The sequence below is a fragment of the Pleurodeles waltl genome, chromosome 6 (genome assembly GCF_031143425.1).
Source record: "Pleurodeles waltl isolate 20211129_DDA chromosome 6, aPleWal1.hap1.20221129, whole genome shotgun sequence".
Lineage (NCBI taxonomy): Eukaryota > Metazoa > Chordata > Amphibia > Caudata > Salamandridae > Pleurodeles > Pleurodeles waltl.
Window position 1 is genome coordinate 950965296 of NC_090445.1, and position 8736 is coordinate 950974031.

Below are 8736 nucleotides of genomic sequence, written 5' to 3' on the forward strand. Positions count from 1 at the left end.
ACAATGGAGCCCTGCACAACCTCTGCCACCACAACACCTGTCATCCAACACTCCCACACCAATGTCTCAAGGCCACGTCAATCAATAGTGGGCTCACCAGAACATGGACCTGAGTCAGCACCCACCACACTAGACAATGAAGGTCCTGGTTTAAGTGGGAGTGGGCTGGCTACACAGGTACAGGGGGCTAGGGCCAGTGGGAGTGCACCTAGGATTCACAGGGCTAGGCAACTGAGAGAGCCACCTGCTCATCAGGCTATAGCACAAGTCCTAGGAGTATACAACCTATCCCAGGACAAGATGGGCCAGTTATTAGACCTGTTGGGGGAAAACATGAGCCAGTAGAGGGCGTACCACCAGGAGGCCATGCAGGAGTGGCATGCTCTTAATGCCACCATGACCTCCATGAAAGGCTTGATGCAGGAGCTCGTCACAGTCCTGAGTGAGTCCTCCACCCACCACCAGTCCCCTTTGACTAGCAAACCAACTGATCAGCCCTCTTCATCTGCTGCAGCTAGTGGGATAGTATTCATGCCTGAAGACTCACAAGCCACCACTGAGCCACCCCCTATTGCTGAGGACCCCCACGCAAACATGGTCACAGACCCAGACATCCTGCAGGGGCAGAAGCCAAGACCAACCTCACTGCCAGGAAAAGCGCCTCTCAAGAAATATCTCCTTGTGTGCTACTGAGACACCTTGTTCACTTCCCAATGCCATAGGCCCATTTCCAAATGCCACATGGATACTGGACCGGTGCTACCAACTGCTGGTCCTTACAGACTGATGAAATCAGTGACCATGGTCCCACTGCTTTGCACCCTAGCCACCCTTTGGTATACACAATAAATGCACTTACACACAAGTTTTGGTGTTACGTGTTTACTCATTGTAATAGTGCAACAAATGTTTGAGATGCCAAAGAAATTGAGTCATAAAACACAGTGAGGATGTATATGTATCATGCTGTCATCCGGTTTCCTGCAGCAAAGTCAGTGTTCACATATCCCTGGGTCTTCTGGTAGCAGACTGGGAAGAGTGGTGAAACATCATCCATAGTGCATCTGAAAATGATAGCACAGAATGTACAAAACATAATATTTTCACTGTTGCCAACAGTATGTACCTGCACATCATGATGGTTAAACGATTTGCACTGTAGGTTTACACATTGATATACAATTCACTGCTATTGTACATATGACCACAACCCTGATCAGGCACTATGAGACAAGATAATCATTGCATATAACAGTAATGACCTGAGTAATAGACACTCACTGTAGGTGTACTACTCAGCTCACACCCGTGGATGCCAAGTATTAACAGCACTTGAAGTGGCAAGAAGCAGCAAACAATGCCAATGAACATGTGATACCAGAGTGGAGAAGTCACAAATGCAAATGTGTGAAGAAGTAGATAGGATGTCTGAACAATATGCAACACAGACAGATGGACTAGCTAATATCAAAGCGGCACTGTTGACCTACTTGTCAGACCGCTCCTGTATTCACTCATCTCAAACCCAAATGGGGTCAACAGCTACTCATAACAGGAATGGATAATGAAGTACAGAACGGATGATGAAGTACATCCAATCTGTACCCCAACATGTGACATGTTAAACAAAGAGAAGAACCCAGCAGGAGCTTAGCTGGAGTGCTGCTGGATGAGATCTGTCCCTGTGCCTACATCATCCTCATCCATATCTTCATCACTCATATTTCCTCCCTCTTTTGTCACCGGATTGTCTCTTACCCGTACCTCCTCCAGCAATGGGATATTCCTCCTTAGTGCCAGAATGGGGAGCATGCAGCAGGCCAACACAATCTGGCACACCGTCTGTGGTGAGTACTGCAGTTAACCACCACAGATGTGCAGACATTTGAACCTTGCTTTCAAGAGACCGAATGTCCTTTCGATCACTCTTCTTGTCCTCCCATGAGCCTCATTGTACTGTTCTGCAGCCCTGGTCCTTCGATTCCTCACCAGTGTCAGTAGCCAAGAGAGACTGGGATAACCTGAATCACCGTTGGATAGAGTAAACTAACATTTACATTCCACTGTTTCACATACAGACTGAGTAGTAAGGCCGGGGTAAAAGTGATTACATATACTCTCATCATGCTCACTAAGGAGGTAGGCCATGACTCTTTGTAGAGGTGCCATCAACCGTGGGACACTGCTATTCCTGAGCATGTACAAATCATGGACACACCCTGGAAACCTTGCAGTTGCCTGGGAGATGTACTGGTTAGCAAAGCACACCATGTGCACATTAATGGAGTGAAAGCCCTTACAGTTCCTGTACACTTGCTCATCAGCCCAGGGTTGTATTAATGCAATGTGGGTGCCATCTACGGCCCCATTCACATGAGGGATATGACCCATTGCATAGAAATCATCCTTCACAGTGGCCAAATCTACAGGATTGGGAAATTGTATGTATCTGTCCATATGTTTGACTAAGACAGACAAGACATTCCTCAAAACAGTGCTGAACTTAGGTTGAGACATGCCTGTTGCCATTCACACTACCCGTGGAATGAGCCAGTGGCCAAGAAATGGAAGACAGATACCACCTGCATAGTTGGAGGAATGGCTGTAGGTTGTTGAATGGCTGGCAGCAGATCAGACTACAACTGGGTACACAGCTCCCTGATTGTAGCATGGATCAGTTGATAGTGGGAGATGATGTGCCAGTTTTCCATTGTTGCCAAGTCAACCAAGGGTGGTACACAGGTGCATGCCTCACCCTCCACAGTGGTCAGCATCTACACATGGCATACAACACAAGTATGTCAATGATTACTATTCATGCATCCCACTGCAGGGTCACAAATGGAGAATCACCGTCACATATGCTGCTACTTGTTGCATGCAAAGCAGACTTTAATGTGGCAAGCCGTTGTAATTTCCATGTTAGTTGCACATATATCTAGGATATACAGTGGATGACATCAGTGAGATGCTTGTCTGTCACTGCTAGTGTACAGACACCATCAATATGTAAGTTTATTCCCACACTGTCATGATGTAATTTCCTGAATCTGTGCACACTCTAAGTTCGTATTGCCTGATTGTTATTTACACCGTCCCAGGGCGTAACTCATCACATGTCAATGATGGAAATGAGTAGTGACGCTATGAAGTTATGTTAGTGTAACACTTGTAGTACAAAATGGCTGCTGCCTGTCCTGCATACAGGGGACAGATGTCAGTGAGCTCATTCCGCCGGTGTATGTTGTCATGGCGGTAGACGTTAGGAACCGCCGTACAACTCCTCACTGGTTAACATTGACATCTATGGCATTCAGGGACCAATGACAACTACCACCGGCGGTAACAGTGCAGACCACTGTGCCGTGACCGCCATTCTCTACAGTGTATCTCACGTGACTCCTGATTCTCCAGCAATCAAGACCTTCACTGAGTGTGCTGCTGTGTTGTGTTCCTTGAAGCCATAATGGCATGTGTTACCTTCACATCAGAAGAATTGGAGAAACTTGTGGATGGGGTCCTACCCCTGTTCACAAAGCTGTATGAGGCCCCATAACAGCAGGTAGGTCGCATTATGGTCATTTTTGGTGCTACATGGTTATGTAAATGTGTTATAGTACGTGTATGCAGGATGTTTCCTTGGAGGGTGTACCTACCGATATGACTGCTAGGAATGTTGTGGAAATGTGAAGTCTTGTATGGTGCTGATATGTGTACTGTTAGTAGGCATATGAATGTTATAGATTCTTGGGTCTACATTATTGTGCTTTTCCTTCTGTGTCTCCCATGCGGGTCAGCGCCTATCAAAAAGAAAGGGATGTGGAAAGCCATCGCCAAGGAAGTGCGGACCCTGGGGGTCCATATCTGGTGAAGTACCCACTGCACATCAGAGTGTATGCACAGTGGGTGTAGGGAAATGTCTATTGTTGTTCTAGAAAGTGCATTCAGGAATGTTCATAGAGTCATGTTGTTGAAATGTACCAATGTACAATGGGGATTTGTATTGACCCTATGCTCCCATCTTTTTCACCACTCCCCTCCTATCCTTGTGTGCATTAGCATCAGCAGGCAAAGGAGTAGGGGCACTGGTGAGTGGGTAGGCTGCAGCCCACAGGACCCAGGAGGCAGAGACCACCGAAGTCTAGGGACCAGGGGGTTGGAGGGCGAGCGGAGCACCACAGAGGAGACTGCAGCAGATACCACTGATACAGATTCCTCCTCTGATGAAAGCTCCCTGGCTGTGGGGGCACCTTCTGGGATCATCCAGGCATCATCCTAATCCGCCACCCCCCTTACTAGCATGGCCCTCCCAGTAGCGGCCCCAACCAGTTGCCCTTGCCCCCTCACTCAGGAAGGTGGGTGTCTCCTTCACCACAGGCACCTCTGCCCCTGCCCCAGTCAGCACTGCTGCCCTCAATGCTGAGGCTATTGACCTCCTGAGGTCCATCTCTGTAGGGATGTCAATCATCTTTAATGCTATCCAGGGCCTGGCATCCCAGATGCAGCAGACTAATGCCTACCTGGAGGGCATTCACAGTGCCTTGACTGGCCTACAGAGATCATTTCAGGCTTTGACGTCTTCATTGATGGCAGCCTGTGTCTCTAGTACTTCCGTCCTTGCTCCTGCTACCTCTGGCCCATCCCAAAGTCCTCTCCCCTCTCCCAGCCAAGTCACACATACAGATGAGCACTCACCCAAAGAAACAGACAAGGTTCACAAAGACAAACACAGGCACCAAAATCACATCACAAGCATGCACGCACTCAACACACAAAAGCAGACACAACATCAGACACTACTTCCCCTGTCTCCCACAGCACCTCTTCCCTTGCTGTCACATGACTACTCACACCTGCCAGCACTGCATTGTCACTCCCAGTTTCAGTCACCACTTTGCCCTCAGTCACCACAACAGCAGGCACTCTTACATGCACCCCATGCACCACATCTGCATTCACCACAACCACCATCGCTCACACATGCAGCAGACCCACCTTGCATGCAGACACCACCCCAGCATTCATCCACATGACCTGTCTGTCTACTCCCAGCCTCTCTCCCCCTCCCAAGACACATAAACGCCTGCATTCAGACACCCAACATTCCTCCACTGCACACATATATACTCTGCATACATCTGCACCTGTATCCAGCACACCTAAACATCCTACAATCACTCCTTTTATGTCCACTCCCAAATCTGTTTCCCAGTCCATCCCCCTTGTTCCTAAGAAGCTTTTCCCTGCCCGCCTTGACCTGTTCCCCGAGCCTGTCCCACCCTGTGTTGCCCCTCACCCTCATGGTTCTGTCCCCAAGCCAAGTCCCTCCACCTCCAAGTCCCCCTCTACCTCTGCTGCCCCTCCACCCGCAAAGCCTTCCCCTGTACCGTGAAAAAACCTGCCACAAAACATGGATCCAAATCCCCTGCCACTCCATCCAGAGCAAAGCTGAAACTCCCACTCCCTCCCAGACCAAACCAAAGAGGGATCCTCCCAAGGCAAAGCCCAAGGATCCCTCTCCTAAACCCAAACCCCCACCCCCAGACCCTTGAAGTGCCTGCCTTCCCCATTGATGCCTCTACCTTGTGGAGGCCATTAGGCTGTCAGGAGTCAAGTTGGGGCCTTTGACAGGCACAGTTTTGCCAATCAGACATTGGACTGACCTACAGGCCTTGGTGCTTTATGTTCACATTTCATTGCATTTGTTATTAATATATACTTACAAAACAGGATTCCTGTTGGTTTCCTTAACATACAGTTGTTGAGTCTTTTTGTTTTCTGGTGAGTTTCCATCTATCTATCATGTACAGTATAATGTGCATTTCCTGGCATTTTTTTGTTCTGATTCACTGTTCTTTCTTGTATTTTGGCATTGTATGTAGTGTTGTGTCTTGGAATTGATTTGTGTGTCGCTGCTTGTTGGTGCTACTGGTGTGGTTATGATCCAGGGTGTGTGTATGTGACATGTGTGTTTGCCGTGGCTGTGTTTTGTGTGTATGTGTGTCTCAGTACGGGTGTTTTGCTGCGTGTGTGAGCATGTCTGTGCATGTTTGTTGTGTGTTGGTGTGTCACTCTCACCTTCCCCCATTGTGTGCTCTGCAGGTGTACTCACCAATGGCGTCGGAGTTGACGGTCACAGAGGAGGAAAAGTACTGGGAAAATTTCAAGGTGGCATTGCATGACTTCTGTGCAGTCGTCTGTGTCCCTGGAGGTAAGTGGGTCCTTTTCTGCTTTCTTTTTTCTGCCTGGGTGGTGGGTGTCCTGTCCCGGAAATGAGTCGGTCTGCAGTGTCGTAATAGGGTGGGTGGTGCAGTGGCTATGGCCAGCTTGGGAATGGCAACCGCCGTCTGTGGCGGTCTGGCCGCACTGGCGGTACTGTCGGCAAACTGGCTTGGTTTCAGTGGGTTGACTGCCATGGTCGTAATATGGCGGTCTGCACCGCTGGCTTGGCGGCAGTCCAACCACCATCGCCTGCTTGGTGGGGCTGTTACCGCTAATGTCATAATGGGAGCCAAAGTCTTTGGCAGAGGTATGAGCTGCACACTTTACAATAACAATCCTTTTTGGTAAAAGCAATGTTGCAACAGTTCAACAATCAATTATGCGTGCTGTACTCCAAAAGTGTATTGACTATCTCTGTAGATATTTACTGACCTTCCTCCTGCCAGCTTCCAGGCCCTCGTTAGAGCCACTAGTTCAGCTACCAGGGCACTTTTGACTGTAGCTAGCCTTCCCCCTTCCAGCAACCTCTTGGCTGTACCCACAGCATATGCAGCCTGCAGTGTCCCATTTTGTGCCTGATGCATGACCCATCGACAAACAAGCCCCCCTTTGCATCTGGAAGTGAGGTTTCTCTGAGATCTGGTCTTACTTTTGTGTGTCTATCAACAACCAGGATGCAGTTGTGGAAGAAGTTGTCTATGGAAGGGTCATTATTATCACGTTCTGTCGGAAGAAGACAGGAGGGATTCAGTGTGGTGCATCTTTTAATAATGATATGTGGTGCCAACAATGTTAGCTCATAATCAGGCGAGACAAACATTTGAGAGGTGTTGTGTTTTGTGGTAGTCAATAATGTGCCCACAGCATGTGCAAGATGCAAAATCAATGTGTGTGTCAGCACAACATTTTCAGATTGTTCTACCGCCTTGGCAGTGGATGCCACTCCCCTCAGACATGGTGGAAGTGCTGCTGCAACAGGGTCTAGGGTGGCAGAGTAGTAGGCCACTGAGCAGTAAAAGGAGCCTTGGTTCTGGGCCAACTCTCCTAAGGAGCAGCCTCCTTTCTCATGGTAGAATAAGTGAAAGTCCTTGGTATAATCTGGGAGGTCTAATGTTGGTGCTGCACATACCTCAGTTTGGAAAGCTTTCTTGCAGTCTGGGGACCAGGGTACTTTGTCTGGCACTTCCTTGTGTGTGAGGTTCTGGAGGGGGGGGGGGTGCTATTAGTGAAAAATTCAGGATCCACTGTCTGCAGTAGCCTGCTGCTTCCAGAAAGGCCCTCACCTCCCTCTGCGTGTGTGGTCTGGGATATTGTATTATGACTGCTATCCTGTCTGGTAATAGTTTCTGTGTCCCCTGAGAGAGTTTGTGGCCTAAGTACCATGCTTCTTGCTGGCAGAAATGCAATTTCTTGGGAGACACTGTGTGGCCCTCCCTTGCCAGGTGACATAGGAGTGCTACAGTGTCTTCAAAACAGGCCATCCTAGACGGTGAGGCCAGCAGTAGGTCATCAATGTACTATACTAGGGTGGAACCTCCAAGTGGCTGTAGGGATGCTAAATCTGTTCATAGGGCATTAAGAAATATGGAAGGGGAATCACAGATGCCCTGAGGGGCTCTTTCCCATGTTAACTTTCTACCACGGAATTGGCAAAGAAAAGATACTGGAAATCCCTATGGAGTGGCATGGAGAAGAATGCATTGAAGTGGGATGCTGGACAAGATGGTGGCTGGATTTGGGGCCACTGGGAATGACGGAACAACCACCTTGTTCAGTTCACAGAGGCCTTGTGTAAATCTGTACACTAGGGCCCCATCCGTCTCCTTAGCTGCCTTCTTCACCAGGAGGAATAGTGTGTTACAGAGGCTGTCCCGTATCTCCATTAGTACCTCTTGCTTCAGTAGATCCTGTATCACTGGAGCTATACACTCCTCCCCCGCATTTGAGCTCTTGTATTGTGGCACTTGTGGTAATGGTGCCCCAGGGCTTAATGTTACCCATACCGGGAGGTAATCCAGTACCCACCCCACATCATTTGCTCCTTGTGCCCAGACCTCGCTATGGAAGGGGTCCTGCAGCTCTGGTGGAATGCCTTGTGCTTTCCCTGGTGGGACACATCTCATTAAGGCTTGAAACATTATTCTATTCATCTTACTTTCTAGGAATACACCTTCAGGTGAGCACCTAATGGTTCACTGTAACTTGCATAGGAGATCCCTTCCCAACAAATTAACAGAGCAGTATCGGCTGAAGACAAATTGGTGGTTTACGGAAATTGGGCCAACCACAAACTTCAGAGGCTCTGTTAAGTATTCATTAACTGATTACCCTGTCAAGCCCACGGATGTGATTTCTGATCCTGACAGTGGTGCATCTGGTATGTCTGATGCCATTAGCATTGACCTTGTCAGCCCTGTGTCCATCAGAAAGGAGACCGTCTTACTCAACATAGTCCTGTCCACATATGGGCCGTCTTGATCCACTGGTATTACGGGGGACCATAAAGTATGTTTC